This window comes from Notamacropus eugenii, chromosome 3 (genome assembly GCF_028372415.1).
Source record: "Notamacropus eugenii isolate mMacEug1 chromosome 3, mMacEug1.pri_v2, whole genome shotgun sequence".
NCBI classification, from domain to species: Eukaryota; Metazoa; Chordata; class Mammalia; order Diprotodontia; family Macropodidae; genus Notamacropus; species Notamacropus eugenii.
In genome coordinates, this window is record NC_092874.1 from 202,455,659 (window position 1) to 202,472,515 (window position 16,857).

The 16,857-nt window shown below is 39.9% G+C and overlaps 1 protein-coding gene across 2 annotated transcripts in view; it reads left to right on the top strand.

Annotated features, from left to right (window-relative positions):
* TSPAN11 (tetraspanin 11) overlaps positions 1 to 16,857 on the top strand; it is a 159,896-nt gene that overhangs the window by 100,340 nt on the left and 42,699 nt on the right. The window contains exon 1 of one of the 2 annotated variants that reach the window (XM_072654005.1): positions 2,735 to 2,823. The exons of the other annotated variant lie outside the window; for it this stretch is intronic. The gene's annotated coding sequence lies outside the window, so the exon portion shown is untranslated. Of the gene's footprint in view, positions 1 to 2,734; positions 2,824 to 16,857 lie in introns of those variants that run through there. 2 annotated transcript variants of the gene reach the window in all.

Here is a 16,857-nt window from a genome sequence, read left to right on the forward strand (position 1 = left end):
TCTGCAATCGACAGAGGAGAGAAAGGGAATGGGATTTAAATTATTCACACCAGATCTTTTTTAGAGCCAGTGGTGCAAGGGAGGCCAGATCATTTAGCCCGCTAGAGCCCAAGGCCGATGACTATGACAGATGCTATCCTGATCAAAGGGGAAAGATATTTTTAGATCATGATCCACAGACTTTGAACACAGACACCTGAGGCCTCTGTCTCTTTGCCCAAATGATGAATGGTTTGGGCTAATCAAGATCTGAGTCTCTTTTTAGAGCTGGATTAGTTTTTTTTTGAAGTATTTTTAGGGACATAGAGGAAATTCTGGAAAGCAGATTTTTAAAGGGAATAAACAGAAAATAGTGAATTAATTCCTCAGTCAAATTAACTACAATTTACTCATAGGAGAAAAGGTCTGGAAATGAAGGAAATAATTTCCTGCATTATAAATTGGGAAACCAGACTTCTAGCCTCTACGTGCTGTTATCATGCTGTGTGCACCCCCAAAGTAGTCACTTATCCCAACCTCTCCCTCTCCTCTTCCTTCTCGTCTTCAAAACAAGGTAAATTTTGATGTCCAAAAGCTGTCCAGTTAACTTGGGGTTTACTGGCTAGATTTCTCTTCCTTTCTTTCTTTTTCTTTCTTTTTCTTTCTTTTTTCTTCTTTCCTTCCCTCCTTCCTTCCTTCCTTCCTTCCTTCCTTCCTTCCTTCCTTCCTTCCTTCCTTCCTTCCTTCCTATATTTCTCTCTTGTCTTCCCTAAAACCTTAGACCCAATGCACTCAAAAGCCCATAGATTGAACAATAATGGGTCCCTGCCCAAGCTCCACTCAGTGGCTGTTTTTTTGGGCATTCCTGGCTTAGAGTGAATGTCAGTAGTCTTTCTCTTCCAAAAAAACCCCTGAGGCTCCTGCCCCTCCCAACTTGATTTATTTATTTATCTATTCATTCATTCATTCATTCCTTTAATTTATTTTCTATTTAAAGGGGCCATCCCCTGACTACTTTTTAAAGAGACCTGTTCACTGAATGGGCATTACCTCACTTTAAGTGAGTACCTAAAAAAGCCTTAGCCTAAAAGGCCAAGGTCTCCCAGTGCATTCTGGGCCATCTTCAGTCATCCTGATGAATATCTGGTCACTGGGTCCAAATGGCTCAAGAGGAGAAAGTGAGGATGGTGACCTTGCACAGCCCTCCCTAACTCAAAATAAAGTCAAGTGGAAGTCATGTCATCATTTCTCTGATGTCATGGTCCTCTTAGAAAACAAAGGACAAACACAACAACATTTTTAAAATGGAGAAAGTGTTATCTAATCCTTTCCTTCACTGATATCTGATGATTGGGGCAGCTAGGTGTTCCAGTGCAGGAGTCAGGAGGACCTGACTTCAAATCTCACCTCAGACACTTCACACTCACTAGCTGTGTGACCTTGGGCAAGTCACTTAACCCCAATTGCCTCATCCTGGGTCATCTCCAGTCATCCTGATGTATATCTGGTCACTGGATTCAGATGGCTCTGGAGGAGAAGGGAGACTGGTGACCTGCACAGCCCTCCCTCACTCAAAAAACCAAGTCAAGTGCAAGTCATGTCATCATTTCTCTGATGGCATGGTCTTCTTGGGCAAAAAAGGACCAACACACACACACACACACACACACACACGCGCGCACACACACACATCTGATGATTAATGTGAAAGGTCTTTTAGGACCTAGAAGGAAAAGTATTGCATTCTATTAGGATAAGCTAAAGAACACAGAAGTATAAACTTCTCAAGCAACCTTAGAAGTTACTGGTTCCAAAGTTCCACACAATGCATGAAGGCCCTCTTCAAGCTTCCTGACTTGTCATCCTACCTATACTTGAACTAGCACTCTTAGCATTACTACACCCCTTAAAGAAAACCCCTTCTTATTTAGAAACATCATTAGATCATCATCATTACTGTTTTTAGACCAGTGTCTTTTATAGTTCCCTTCACCCTTCACCTCACCATAGGTGAGGCTGGATTTTCCCTAAAAGTTGATAAAGTTGGGAGTTGATTGACTTGGAGGTAGAACAAAATTTGAGCTGTTTTTACATTGAGTGGCTCCCTGGTAACCTAAGGGAATAAAATTTCCCACCCAGGGCAGGTAGGTGGCACACTGGATAGAGTGCCAGCCCTGAAATTTGGAGTACTTGAGTTCAAATCTGATCTCAGACACTTTCTAGCTATATGACCCTGGTCAAGTCACTTAACTCAAATTGCCTCAAAAAAAAAAGTCAGAAGGACCTGAGTTCAAAAACCTTTCTGTACCCAACCACCTAACCTTTCTGTACCTTTTTGACTTGGTGGATATCCTAAGATTCAAGCGAGTTACCACACGTTGCCCTATTGACCAGTTTCCTCATAGAGATGAAGAGAGCTTTGCCCACCAAAGCTAAAACCAGCATATCCTTATTGAGCAAAATTGCTACCTTAGGGAAAAGTAAATCTTGTTAACTGTTCAATGACCTGTGAGTGCCTTATTCCATCCTAATAGAACATATACAGGGTACTGACATTAAGCCAGCCCAATTAAAATCCTTGTCATCAGGAACTCTGCTCAGCCTCTCCATCTGGAAAATGTGCCTCTTCCAGGGCTTACTGGTCAGAGGTAAATGAGGTTCTTTAAGATGCACAGGAAATGGTGAAATGGGGCAGGGCTGAGTAGGCAGGCTTAGTTTTCTCTATCTTTATTTTCTCCCTTCAACCCTTCTGTTTGCTTTTGCTCACTTCTTTCTTTTAGCTATAGTCTTTTTTTCTTCAGACTTGGTTGACCTCATCCATTGACCTCATCCACCCCACACCAAGTAAGTCACTGCTGCATGCTTCTAAAATGCATACACAGCCTTCCCTCGTTACTCCTTTGCTTCTGCCAAAGTCTATTTAGACTCTTCTCTTTGTTCTCTGATGTAAGACCATCCTAATCCCCCTCTCAGTTGTCCCAGGATGTTGAGACTATATCTCCTACTTCCCTAACTCCTTTTGCAGCCTCTGTCTTCCAGTGATCTTGGAACTGAACTCTACTTGTGGAAAGTGTTTCCACCCTACTCTTACTAGCCCAACCTGCCAAAGTCTACTATTTAGGCCAGGATAGAAATTCCTGTACCAGTGAGCTAAAATCTAAGGACCCCTCCACCCCCACCCCACCCCCCACACACACATAGAAAACATAATCCTGGGTTGGCCCATTATGACTGTGCCTTGGAAATTTGAGATCCTTGTCTGACCCCTGATGGCAAAATCACTGAAATCTACTGGCTAGTCCTCAGCACATCTCTCCCAATCTGAGCTATACCCCAGGGAGACTGGAAGGTCCTTTATACTAGTCCTCCATTCCAGAAGCACAATTTATATCTTAGTATCCACGCTGGGATGGCTGCCTATGCCAGGTGGTCCCCTAGGCATTTGGGCTTCAGAGTAGACTTCATAAGTTCTAAATTTAGCCCTTAACGTATCACTGTCTCCTCGTAAGGTACTAGAATGAGGAAGTAGTCCATGTGGTCTGCTCAGGGAGACTTGGTTGTTCAATGATTCTCAAAATGAGCACCTGTTCCCCCCAATGCTCCTTTAAGCATGCTCCCTCCCTTGTCCATCCCTCCAAGGCCATTGCCAAAGGAGCTGCCTCCATGGTGATATTGATGTCGCCAACAATATTATTTCATAATCATGCTGCTGCCATTTATCTCTTTCATCAATCAACAAACATTTCTGAAGCATCAACTGGCAGCCCAGAATTGCAGTGGGCGCTGGGGATAGAGACAAAAATGAAATAATTCCTGTCTTCAAGGAGCTTATGTTGTTGTAGAGGAAATGATGTGTTCAATATGTACAGGGTATCACCCCTATGGATCATCTCCCATAACCTGTACTAAAAAATTGGGTCTCCCAGGGCAAGATTATTTCATTCACCAAAGTTAAAGGTAGCCTATGATTTTGCAGTCTCAAAGCTATGAATCACAAGCCCCCACCAGTATGTTTACTTTGACGTTCATCAGCTGGAGAACACAGTTAGCTCAATGCAAAGGCCTTTACTAAAATGACATTTTAAGAACTGTAGCAACAAAACGTCTCCTCCATAAGACTGGGGAATAATCTCTCACAAATACACAGTGTCAATGGGAAAAGTAGATGCATGCAGATTTTAGAAGTGGATAGGCACACACACAGGAAACACAGTGGCCAATTTATACTGCGAATGCTGCCAAGCTGCAAGGTCACTGAAGCCCTCACTCTGGTCCCACTGACCTTGATCTTTAAGTCTCCACTTGATTAACTGATCCCTGCCCCATTGGATCTCACTGGATGCTTCTCTGATAAATGGTGTTTTGGCTCAGCTGAAATCTTGGTCTCTCAATCAAGCAATCAATAAACATCTATTAAGTTCCTACCATGTGCAGGTTCTGTGCTAAATGCTGGGGATACAAGAAGAAGGAAAAGACAGTCCCTGCCCTTAAAGAGCTTTTTGTAATGCAGGAGACAACACGCAAACAAATGTATGCAAAGTAAACTACATACAGACAAATAGTAAGTAAATAATAAAGGAATTGCAAAGGAGGGATCTCAATTACTAATTAATTACTTATTAATATCATATAACATCTTTATCAGAAATTAATAGCTAATATTCTCCATTAATAATTAGTTATCACCCCTGATTTTTAATTAGTAATAGGAACTATTAGTAAATAGTTACTCATCGAGACTTGGTTTGCTTGTTGGAATTATAGGCTATAAGAGGCAGATAATGGAGACAATGAGATGGGCACCCTTTTTAGTCTTTTCACGAACTCATTTGCAAGTTGTAAGATTGTCCTTTTAGACCCTAACTGTCCCAAAGCAAAGCCCGTTATTTAATTGGTATAGAGAACTCTCAAGCAAAGAAACTCCCTGACTAATTCAGATCAGCATATTCTCTGCCATTTATAGGCTTAGACAGCTGCCCAGAGATTTGAGAGGTTGAATAACTTGCCTAGGATTACACAGAGACAGGATGTAAAGCCAGGTCTCCTAGCACTGAGGCTAGCCCTCTATCCACTATGCCATGATACCTCTTGGAAAAAAATATGTATACACATATAAGTATACATCTATATTTTGTGGGTTTATAATATAGATATGCATATACACACATGTGTAAGCACATATATGCACACAAATATACAAAATGTGTACAAAATTAATATACGGTCATTTGGGGAAGAAGCACTGGAAACTATGATGATCAGGAAAAGACTTGTGTAAAAGGTTTGAGCTGAGCTTTGAAAGAAAATAAGGAATTCGAAGAGGCCAAAGTGAAGAGAGGAGATGTTCTGAGGTCTCCATACAAAAGCATGGAGAGGAAAGACTAAACGTTGGGAGGGAAAAAGAACAAGAAGATAAGTTAGGCTGAATTGTAGTTTGTAAAGATGAATAGTATATGATTATGATAATATAGAATAATATATTAATATAATAACAATATATAATAAGACTGGAAAGAAAGATTGGAACCAGCTGGTAAGGGCTTTAAATGTCCCACAGAGGAAGTTGTATTTAATCCTAAAGGTAAGAGGAACCACTTGATTATATCAAGCAAGGGAGTGACATGATCAGACCTATTCTGACTCTGCTTGCAACTACCATCCCTCCCTCTTCCTAGGGCTCTCTTCTGTGAAAAGAATCCAAGGAGCTCAGAAATTTACCATTGAGAAAGAAAACTCCAATCAGGCTTTTTTTTTTTTTTTTAAATCACAGCCCCAGTGCAAGTTTCACTAGAAGATGGAGGGAAGACAATGGGATAGACTCGGACCTAGCATACAGGTTGTCTCCCACTGCATGCACTTACCCTCAAAACTCTGGTGCACCTATCAGGGCTTCAAGTTTCTCTTCCTGTCTCTGTCTCTCTCAGTCTCTGTGTCTCTGTCTCTCTTGTCTGTATGTGTGTGTCTCTCTATTTCTCTCTGTGTGTCTCTGTCTTGTCTTTCTCTGTCTCTGTCTCTCTGACTGTGTGTGTGTGTGTGTGTCTCTGTCTCTCTCTGTCTCTCTGTGTGTATGTCTCTCTGTCTCTGTCTATATGTGTGTCTCTGTCTCTGTTTCTTTACTTCTCTGTCTCTGTCTCTCTCCTGTTTTTCACACCAATTTAATGTTCCAGAATCACCTTTTCCTCTCACAAACATACTCAATTTTTCAGGATTCCACATACAAACTCCCACTCTCAAAAGTTAGTTTCTACTAGCATGCCCTCTAACACCAACACAAGTGCACATCTCTCCTTGTCTTTAATGTGCCTGCCACATAATCAGTTACTAAGACCAGCTGCATGGCCCCTGTAGCCTCAGGCACACAGCTGAACCACCTTTGCCCACATCCCTAAGCTGCAACACCTGACTCTAGATTTGGTAGACTAATAGCTACTACTAGTGGCTAATTTCCTTCAGTAGAGACAGAAGATGGCAATAATATAGTTCAATTTTCATTCTTACCTCTTCCCTGTATCTGGGTTCTCTTTTCCTCTCCTTCATGTCCTGCACTCCCCACCTACCATGCTCCCCACACACACCCAAACACATATATTTTGGCCTCTCTGAATTATCAGTCCCCTCTCCTGATGTTTCCATAATGAGCATTCACTAAAGACATGTGAACTTTTCCACACAAACATGTCTTTGGGCTGCTAGCTGGTACAGTGACTAGAGCAGCAAATCTGAAGTCGGAAGGATTCTCCTTCAAGAGTTCAAATACAGCCTTGGTCACTTACTAGCCATGTGGCCCGGGGCAAGTCACTTAACCCTTTTTGTCTCAATTTCCTCAACTGTAAAATGAGCTGAAGAAGGAAATGGCAAACCACTCCAGTATCTTGGCCAAGAAAACCCCAAATGGGGTCATGGAGAGTTGGACATGACTAATCAGCAACGGTAATGTAGCTTAAGGTTTGCAAAGTGTTTTCCTCCCCACAGCCCTCTGAGTAATAATAACAATAATAGTCATCCATCTTTTCCCCCTTTCTTTGTATATTCAGTGCGTGCACAATGCCTGGCACATAGTAAATGCTTAATAAATTCTTGTTGACTGATTGACATTTTGACATTGAACTCTAAGGTTTTCAGAGTTCTCTTCTTTTTTTCTTTTTAATCTTTTTTTGGTGCTCTTTTATTTTTTCCATCGCTGTAGATTGATGATGATTCATAATGACTCACTTTACCCAGAACCCTCCCTTGTAACAAATAAGTACAAACAAAATGAATCAGCACATTGTACCTGTCTGCAAATGTGTGCCTCAATTCTGCACCTAGACATACTAACCAGAGGTCCTGTGAAGTCACCGCTATACAATGTATTGATAAAGTTCTGAATTGTTCCTTTATATTTTTAGGATCATTTTGTACCTTGTTCTCAGAGAGAGAGAGAGAGAGAGAGAGAGAGAGACAGAGAGAGACAGAGAGAGAGAGAGAGAGAGAGAGAGACAGAGAGAGAGAGAGAGAGAGAGAGAGAGAGAGAGAGAGAGAGAGAATGCTATATTATCATGACTAGGAAGCTTGGACCTAGAAGAGAGTTAAGAAAATATGTAAATTCAACCCTAACTCCTTTCATTGAAAAGTGGGGGACTGCAGAGGGGTAGGATATTGCACATACTGTCAAACCTAGTTGATGTGTAGGTTGACTTAACTAAACTTTTTATTGCCTCTCTATCCTTTTTTAATCTTTTTTACAAGAGATGACTTGCTGGGTATATATGGGGCAGGGATATATTTGAAAATGTAGGTGATGCACAAAGAAAATATTTTTAAAAATAAAACAAAGTAATACTACTGGAATTTTTTAGATGGATGAGATACTGATAGAAGCACAGGGAGAGTTAGATGTTGTACTTTGATGAGAACTGGAAGCAGAAGGGTAAAACCAAAGCAAAATGTTCCCTCTCCCCTCACCTTCAGCTTCAGCTTAGTTCATTGTAAGCACCCTGCTCTCATCATTGTGAGATCCGTTCAAGATGTTACCAGAATGTTAGCTTTCTTTTCCAAGTACCCAACTCCCACTCATCTCACTGTCCCTAGCCTACTTTGTTCATTCCTCACCCGAGGGGGCTTCCTTTTTATTCTTCTAGCCCTTATAATACTGATTTACTAATGAGATTTTTGTCCCTGAAACATTAATTCACTTCTTTCTCTTAAATATCTTGCTGATTTTTCCCATAAGTATATATTTTGCTTCTCAAATTCTTTAGCCTATTGATGTTCTCTGCCTTATTAATGTCTCTCAGTGTGCGTATGTGTTTTAAAGAAAATGAAACAAATAAAAAAAACTATTATCCTACATTTATGCAGCCCTCTAGCTCAAGTCACATGAAAATCAACATTGCATTACTTATTCTTTCATATCAGAAAGTATTTAGGCAGTTTGCTTAGACTCATGTATAGGTTATTTTGAAGTAATAACTCAAATTTTGCATTTTGCTAGACATCTTATTTTCTCTGACACATAGACTCAGATTTGTAACATGATATTTTGGAAGGTCAGTCAATATCTGTTGCCTTTTGCAACATTACATTCTAGTTTTTCCTTTGATTTCTTATTAATGAAGAGTAATCCTCTTTGATCTTAAATAATTTTCCTTACAAATGTAGTCTTTTTTTCTTGCTACCTAATTTGTTGACTGATATTATAATTCAGAAATTTGACTGTAATGTTCTTGCTGACTTAAGTTTTGGGTTTCTTTCGGTTCTCATTGTGTATATTCTTTTAACCTGCACTTTGATATCTGCTTGCACTATTTCTTGTAAAATTTGTTGGCATTCAGGTTTTCTTTTTCCTGGTGTTTTTATCCTTCATTTATCTCTTCGTAGCCTATCTGTAAGTTCACTAGTATTGCTTTATGTAGTTCTCATATCTTATTCCACTCTTGTTTTCTTTGTATTTTTTTCTATTACTTTTCCTTCTGCCTTTGCATTTTGGCATTCCAGATCTGTGGTTCTCTTTTTCAGAGGCTTTCCTGTTTTGGAACACATCTAAGAAGGAAGCATGGGACAGGGGAAAGAACATTGAATTAGAAGCTAGAGAATCTGGGTTCAAATGCAACCTCTGCTCCTTCTTCCTTTTATGACCTTGGAAAACTTATTTAACCTCTCTAGGCTTCAGATACTACATGTGTAAAATTATGACCTCAGAGGTCTCTTCTAGATCTAGGATCTGTCTTCTGTTTCAAATTATCTCTTGTTAGACTTTGTCATTTCTTCATTTGGAACTCAAATTTCTCTCCTTATTTCTTTGATGTTTTTATACTGAATCCTGTGATAACTCATGAACCAGTCCAGAGTCATTATGAAGCCTTACAGGATTCATTGTTGCACTCTTACTTAACTCAGGCAAATTTCTTTTGTTTTGATATGTTTTTAATTGAGATGACTCTGTGATTATTCATTTCTTTACCTCAATCTACTTTTAATTATCTAATTATTTAATTATACCAGGCACTCTGCTATTTTTTTCTATGGGATTCTTACCATCATTCCTTTGCTTTCTGTACACCCAACATTGCTGGACCCCTCTTCCAATGTTACCTGTTCTCTTTTCTCTCAAACCATCAAGTTTCAACAAGATCTGTGACTCTCATGACACCAAAGATGAACCATTGGGGCACAGATGCAGACAAACTCTATGTGGTCCCTGTAGATGAATCTGTACTTTACCTTTTCCAGTTCCACTATTCTGGGATGACCTTCTTCTTTGCAAATGACTTTCTTCAGTCCCTCAGCTAACTCTGGGAGGACTGGTCACAAACATGTAGGGAGAGAGACACCTGGGATTAAGCTCAGAGAAGCTTTTGTAGTTGTCTCATCTCCACCTTGTTTTCACTACCTGTTTCCTCCTATACAATATCTATATTTATAACTACATCCACATTTCTGTTTTCCTCCATCCTCCACAATCTTCTCCCCATACTCCATATTCCTCCATAGTCTTCATTTTGAGCTTTGGGACTGGTCTGATTCATAGTATTCAACCCACCCTGAGATGCTGACAAGTGATTAACTCCAAAGGTCTACTAAGCATATATCCCAAGGAAGCCAAGGACAAAAACTAAAAGTCCCATATATACCAAGATTTTCCTAGTACCTCTCTTTGTGCTAACAAAGAATTGGAAACAGTAGATGTTCATTGATAGAGGAATGGTTAACTTCTGGCAGATGAATATGATGGAATGTTAATGTGCTGGACAAAACAGTGAATATGAAGAGAAGTATGGAAAGATTTATAAGAACAGATGCCGACTGAAGTAAGGAGAATCAGGAAAACAATATTTGCAGAGAAAACAACAATATAAATGGAAAGGATCAAAAAAAAGGAAGGAGGGAAAGAAACAGAAAACTGCAATTAACTTAGCCACAGAGAAAAGTTGAGAAAATAGGAAAGGGAAGACAATAAGCAATTATATAGGAACTTCCATGTGCCAGGCAGTGTGCTAAGTGCTTTACAAATATTATCTCATTTATACCTTCTTTATTTCATTTCAGAGGTGAGAGAATATTTGTGTGGCAAATTGCATTATACTAACAAATATAGTCAGTGTATTGATGGGTTTTGCTGAACTGTTTTTTTCTAATCTTCTAGGAGATGACTTGCTGTCTAGGGAAGGGCAGAGGGATATGTTAAAAAATGAATATGATGTTTTTTAAAAGATGTCAATGCAAAAAAAAACCTTTAAAATAAGTCAGAAAGCATACAGAGTGAAACTTAATTATAATTTCAGCTTTATTATAATTTAAATTGTTATTACTAATTCATATGAATGCAAAAAATTTAAGAAAAAATTATGACAGAAACTCAAAGCATCTTATTTGCTTATTAATTGTTTGTGAGTTCCATTGATTCTACCATGTTAAAGACTAGAGGTTTTCAGTTAGTCAGCAAGCAGTTATTAAACATTTACTCCGTGCAAGGCAATGGGCTAAATTCCAGAAATACAAAGAAGGGGAAAAACAGTCCCTGTCCTCAAGGAGCTCACAATTTAATGAAGGAGACAAGATGTAAGTAACTCAGTTCATGAAAGACATATATAGACAGTATATCAATTGAGCTGGGACTTGGAGGAACCAAATTTCTCTCTCCTTAAAGCAGGAAGCAGACTATAAGGATTCAGAAAAGATTGGGGAAATGAGTGAGAAGTGATGAAATGAAGAAAATAAATGTGGACATTTGTTTCCAGAGATTTGGCTGCGAGTTGGAGCAGAGCTTTGAGGCAGTAAGTCACTCAAGGAGATAACAGAGTTAAAGTAAAGTTTTTAAAGGATGGGGAGACTTGAGTATGTTTTTAGATAGTAAAGAAGGAGTGTATCAATAAAATGAAGTTGGAGATAAGCAAAAGAGGAAATGATTGCAGAGGCAAGTCCCTGGAGGATGTGGGAGGGAATGAAATGAAGGGTGATAGGACAAGTGGAGAGGATGAACTTCAGAAGAACACCACCTTTCACATTCATAGACTTGACCAAAGGAGGAGAAAATAAAGAATGACATAGAAGGATCATCATGGGTAAAATGAAGGAAAAGAGAGAGTTCATGGAGGATAGCCTCTGTTTTCTCAGTAAAGGAGGCAGAGTTCTCTGCTGAGAGGGAACATGGGGAGGAAGGAGTTTGAGGAGGGAAAAGGAGATTTGAAATATCTGCTATGAAGAGTGTGATAGTCATTTTCTTGGAAAAGAGAAATGTTACTTAGTGGCTGACTAAGCCACAGGTGTTTGGAAATTTTATGTCCAAATTTTGCCTTAATAATTACGCTATTAAAACCATGGTTAATTATTAAACTGTTTGTACAAGCCTCTTGATGCAGAATTAAGGGGAGGTGATTAAAAAACCCAGAAGGGAAGAAGATTTAATCTATAACTTAGTCACCACCACCTGTCTGGAGCCTTATATTCAAAGATGAAGTGAAGATTTATTGACTTATTTTAATAGCTCCCCAGAGCAGAGAGAATACATTCACCACAGTGTCCCTTTGGATTAAGGCATGTCAGTAATCATAGTGCTGGTTGACTGATTTGAGTTAGGTTCTGACACAAACCCTTTGGCCAGACAGCCACATTGGAAGGAAAACACCTCAGGGAGGGAATGAGGATAAGACAAAGTCTTAGCTCATCTAAGTTGGGGAGGAATTAAGTAACTAACATCAGCCTGCCTGCTGATCAGTCCACCTAGCTGTACATTTGTCTGGCTCTTTAGAATGTAGGCTTCTTGAGAACAAGAATTATTTTCATTATTTTGTCTTTTTATCCCCTGCACCTAGCACAGGGCTTGGCACATAGGTTATTAAATACTTGCTTACTTGATTAATTATAGAAATGAAATTGAATATAAGGTAGAAATAATATCCAAAAAATACTTGGGCTAAATTAGGGCATGAATTGGAAGCAACTAATCAAGGGTTGATGTGTGTGGTGTAGAATCAAAGGCAGCAAACGTATGAGAAAGACCAAATCAGAATCCAAGGAAAGAAATAGGTAAGCAAGGAAATGGTACACAGAGTACAGGATCAAAGACAGCAATTGGTCAATGTTGGCAGCCATGGGCAGTGTCCTTCATTCATTTGGTTTGGGGTCCTTCTGACAGCAAGAACTGTGTTTTCTTGTACCTCTCTACCATTCTGTATAATGAGACACTTCTGTGCCATTAGAAGTGAAAGCAAACAGCTTCTTGAAGGAGGCCACTTGGACATTAGATTTGGAAGGAGGGGAAAATACACTTAAATCACAGACCTCAAGAAGGCTGGGAGAAGCTGAGGTTCACACTTATATTGCCCAGGCCTGTCTTAGGCTGGAAAGTCTGGATGGTGGCCTCCATGTCTATAAGAAACTATTAAACTGCAAGGCCAGGTGGGAACAAAAATGTACCAGTTGCTGATAACTGTCAAGAACCAACCTCAGAGAGCTTCCCCCATCCATGATACAGACAAGGCTCCTGGAAATTGCATTCCTAGAACTGAGTTTCATTTTTGTATCAGGTTGTCCCTGTTAGGAAGAAGGTAGACCAGCACTCCCAAATTAATGTCCTAACAAGGGAGTACAATCCTGAAGTGTTTGAGATGTACAAATTTCTGATCCATATCAAAGAGACCAAACTGGTTGTAAAAGAGATGAAGAAGATCCAACAGCCAAGGGAGAAACAGGGAAAGTGACAACCAGTGCTTCACAGGGGCAGGAAGGAGCCAGCAGGAGCAGAGAGCTCAGGTCCAACAGGGCTGTCTTTTTGAGGCAGTCCTAGAGCAAACTCAGCACTTGCTGGTTTACTTTGTCTGCCCTTGGATGAAGCCCCAGCTGCTGTAGATCATATGGTAGTGGCAACAACCATAGAGATGTTGGTATCAAATTGCAGGCTCTGAGTTATTTTTGAGGCAAAGACACTTCAAGCAGATCAAATCAGCCTGGTTCTATATGGGTCTCTCTGACCAAACCTGCCTGACTCCTTCCCTCAGGGATCTAAGTACCTTCTTGCGGTCTTACTTTCATTCACCCTACTAGCAATTGTAATAGAATTTGATAGCATTTTCCCAATTACATGTAAAGACAATTTTTAGCATTCATTTTTACAAGATTTTGAGTTCCAAATTTTTCTCCCTCTCCTCCCCTCTTGCTAAAATGATAAGCGATTTGATGTAGGTTATACATGTGCAATCGTGTAAAATATATTTCCATATTAGTCACAGTTGTAAAAGAAGAAACAGATAAAAAGAAAAAAACATGAAAAAATAAAGTGAAAATAGTATGTTTTGATCTGCATTCAGAATCCATTAGTTCTTTATCTGGATGCAGGATAGGATTTCCCATTTTGAGTCTTTTGCAATTGCCTTGGATCATTATATTGCTAAGAAGAAGTAAGTCATTCATAGTCGATCATCATACAATATTGTTCTTAGTGTGTACAACATTCTCCTGGTTCTGTTCACTTCACGTTGCATTAGTTCATACAAGTCTTTCCAAGTTTTTTTTTTTTTCTGAAATCTGCCTGCTCATCATTTCTTATTGCACAATAGTATTCCTTTACATTCATTTACCACAACTTGTGCAACCATTCCCCAATTGCTGAGCATCCCCTCAGTTTCCAATATTTGGCCACCACAAAAAGAGCTGCAATAAATATTTTTGTACATGTGGATCTTTTTCTCTTTTTTATGATATTTTTTGGGAAATGGACTTAGTAATGGTATTGCAAGATCAAAGGCTATGCACAGTTTTGTTACCCTTTGGGCATCCTACTAGCAATTTTGTTGCAAAAGGAAGAGGGAATGTCAATGGCTATGGATGGAAGAAGTAGCCCATGTATTTGCTCTTGCACTTGGGGCTGTGATTCCACAGAAACTTTCATAAACAGTCACAAAAATAGATGACACATAGATAGATGGATGGATAGATAGGTGGATAGGTAGATGAATTAATGCATGAATTTAAAAATAAATTGATAGATTAATCAACCAGTCAGTAGAACAAAGAGTATTAGAGCAGTGTTCTAGCCCTGTGTGTGAGAAAGTATGCAAGGTTGTTGTGATCAAAGTAGAGAGGTTGCAACAGAGTTGTAATTTGAGAATATAATTGGGGACCAACATTGGGAGAAGGCCTTGAAGGCTTAACTGTGGAGTTTGGCTTCTGCTTCTGCTTCTCTAGAATGAAGAGGTTAAAGTCCGTGATCTCTAAGGTGTTTTTCCGCTCTAGCAAGCTATGAATCATGAGTTAAGTAATAATGTGTTCCCCTAGTTTTCTCAGCAGAGGAGTGGTGTGATTGAATGTTTCCCCTTCCTCCAGGCACCAAGAGTCAGAGGGTGTCTGTCATGTGTGTCTGAATGCTCAGCATTTACTGGTAGATCATTTTTCAGAGGCGTCAGCCTTTCCTTTGACCTTGAGACTGCCCTCAGCAGAGCTGATGAGCCGATATGTTCGTGCCTGGCTTATGATCTTTGTTGTCCAGGCTTCAGGGCATACATCCTAATGGGAGGAAGACCCAGTGAGATTCCTTCCCTTCCCTATAGTGATTGAGATGTATTGGGAGCACGTAAGTCACAAGATGACACATTTGAAGCTAGAAGGGACCACCTCATTTTACAACTAAGGAAACTTGGGCTTACCAAGGTGAACTGACTCAGCCACAGTTATACAGCAGGTAGTAAATAGCAGTTATAGTATCAACCTAGATTTTCTGCCTTTAAATTTCAAGAGTGTCTCACTATCTTAGCAAACTAAGGGAGTGCAGAGGGATAACTTCTACATGGGTAACTAGGGAAGGTAGAGGAGACATTACTTGAGTTGGAATTTGAAAGACACAAAGGATTTGTGTAAGCCAGGATCCAGCAGTCAAGGATGATGGACAAGGTGAACTCTAGAGAGTACTTGAGGGAAAAGAATGCTGAGTCTCTTACAGAACCTTGGCCTTGTGAACCTATTGCAGAATGGAGTCAGACATCTGTTCTGCTTTCTCCAGCTGGGCCTCAATGATGTCATGCTGGAACAGCTCTTGGGATGAAATTAAGTATATGGGTCTCCTGGGCCAGCCCTGCAGCTGCCCACTGGAAAGCAGCCCATTCTCTCAGGACCGTTGTGTGTCTTTTTTTATAACCACCTTCAGCTCATCAACCTTACTGCTTGTGCTGGGAGGAGAGAATGACATATTTCTCACTTGCATGGGGTGTGGGAAGTAGCCCTCCCCCTCTTTTGTTTTTGTTGTCGTTGTTTACTTGGAAACCAATCTACTTACATTCGTCCCAGGTTCCAAGGCTTGGTTTCCATTTGAAAAGTTCATAGGTTTGAGAGATTCATCAGAAAGAACCCAGAAATAAGAATCAGGTGATCTAGGTTCCATCCTCAGCTCTGCCACTTATTAGCTCTGGGAGGTTAGCAAAATCACTTTGCATCTACTGTTATCTGGGGCCTAATGTTTCTCCAACAACCTATCTCTGTCCTACTCATGTCCTCTTCTTCTCCCTGTCAGTCCTTCCCTTTTTTAGAATCCATAGAGCTAGAAACTTCTCCCGCCCGAGTAAACTTACAGGTTATCTCCCTTTCTGTGTCTTTCAGAGGCCAAACAAAAACTCTTAAGGCATCAAGGTAAAACAGAAAGAAGGAAGGATTCAACATCAAAATAATCTGCCTTCAAATTCTGACTCCTGCTACCTGTGTTGCCTTAGGCAGGTCTCTGGACCTGTCTGGACCTCAGTTCTCTTCCCTCCAAAATAAGGCAGTTGAACTAGTTGGATTCTAAGGTCCTTAAATCTATGATACTATGCAGTATAATTTAAATAGGCCTTTGCATGTTAACCTGAAAGCTTAACCACCATTCATAATGTTAATTTTACTATTATTTGAGAGACAATATATCATAAAAGAATAAGTAATGGGTTTAGAGCCAGGCAACCTAGGTTCAAATTCCAGCTCTACAGCTGAGTACATGAGTGATCTTGGGCATCTTCTCTGGACCTCAATCCCTTATCTGTAATATGAAGGGGTTGGACTAGGGTTCTTCTCAAATCTGTCTTTTTGAGCCTCCAGTCCTACGTTGTACAGGCTGTCTATACTGGGTACCATGTTGTAAATGTCAAATAATTATGTGACACTGGGAGGAGGTTCTTGAAGGGCAGTGCCTGGTCCTACATCAGGTTGTCTACACCCCATCTGTCATGCAGACCACCCAAGTTCTTGCTAGCTATCAGAAAGTTGGCTGCCTCTCTTGCCTTAGTCCCATCCCTTTGTGGGTGGGAATGCTTCTAGCACAGTGTCTTACACATAGAATTAATTAAATCTTTGTTGATTGATTCATCTGTGGTTGAAAGGCATGGATATGCTGAGCACTTAAATCAAAGGTCATAAAAGAAGAAGCATAAATCATAT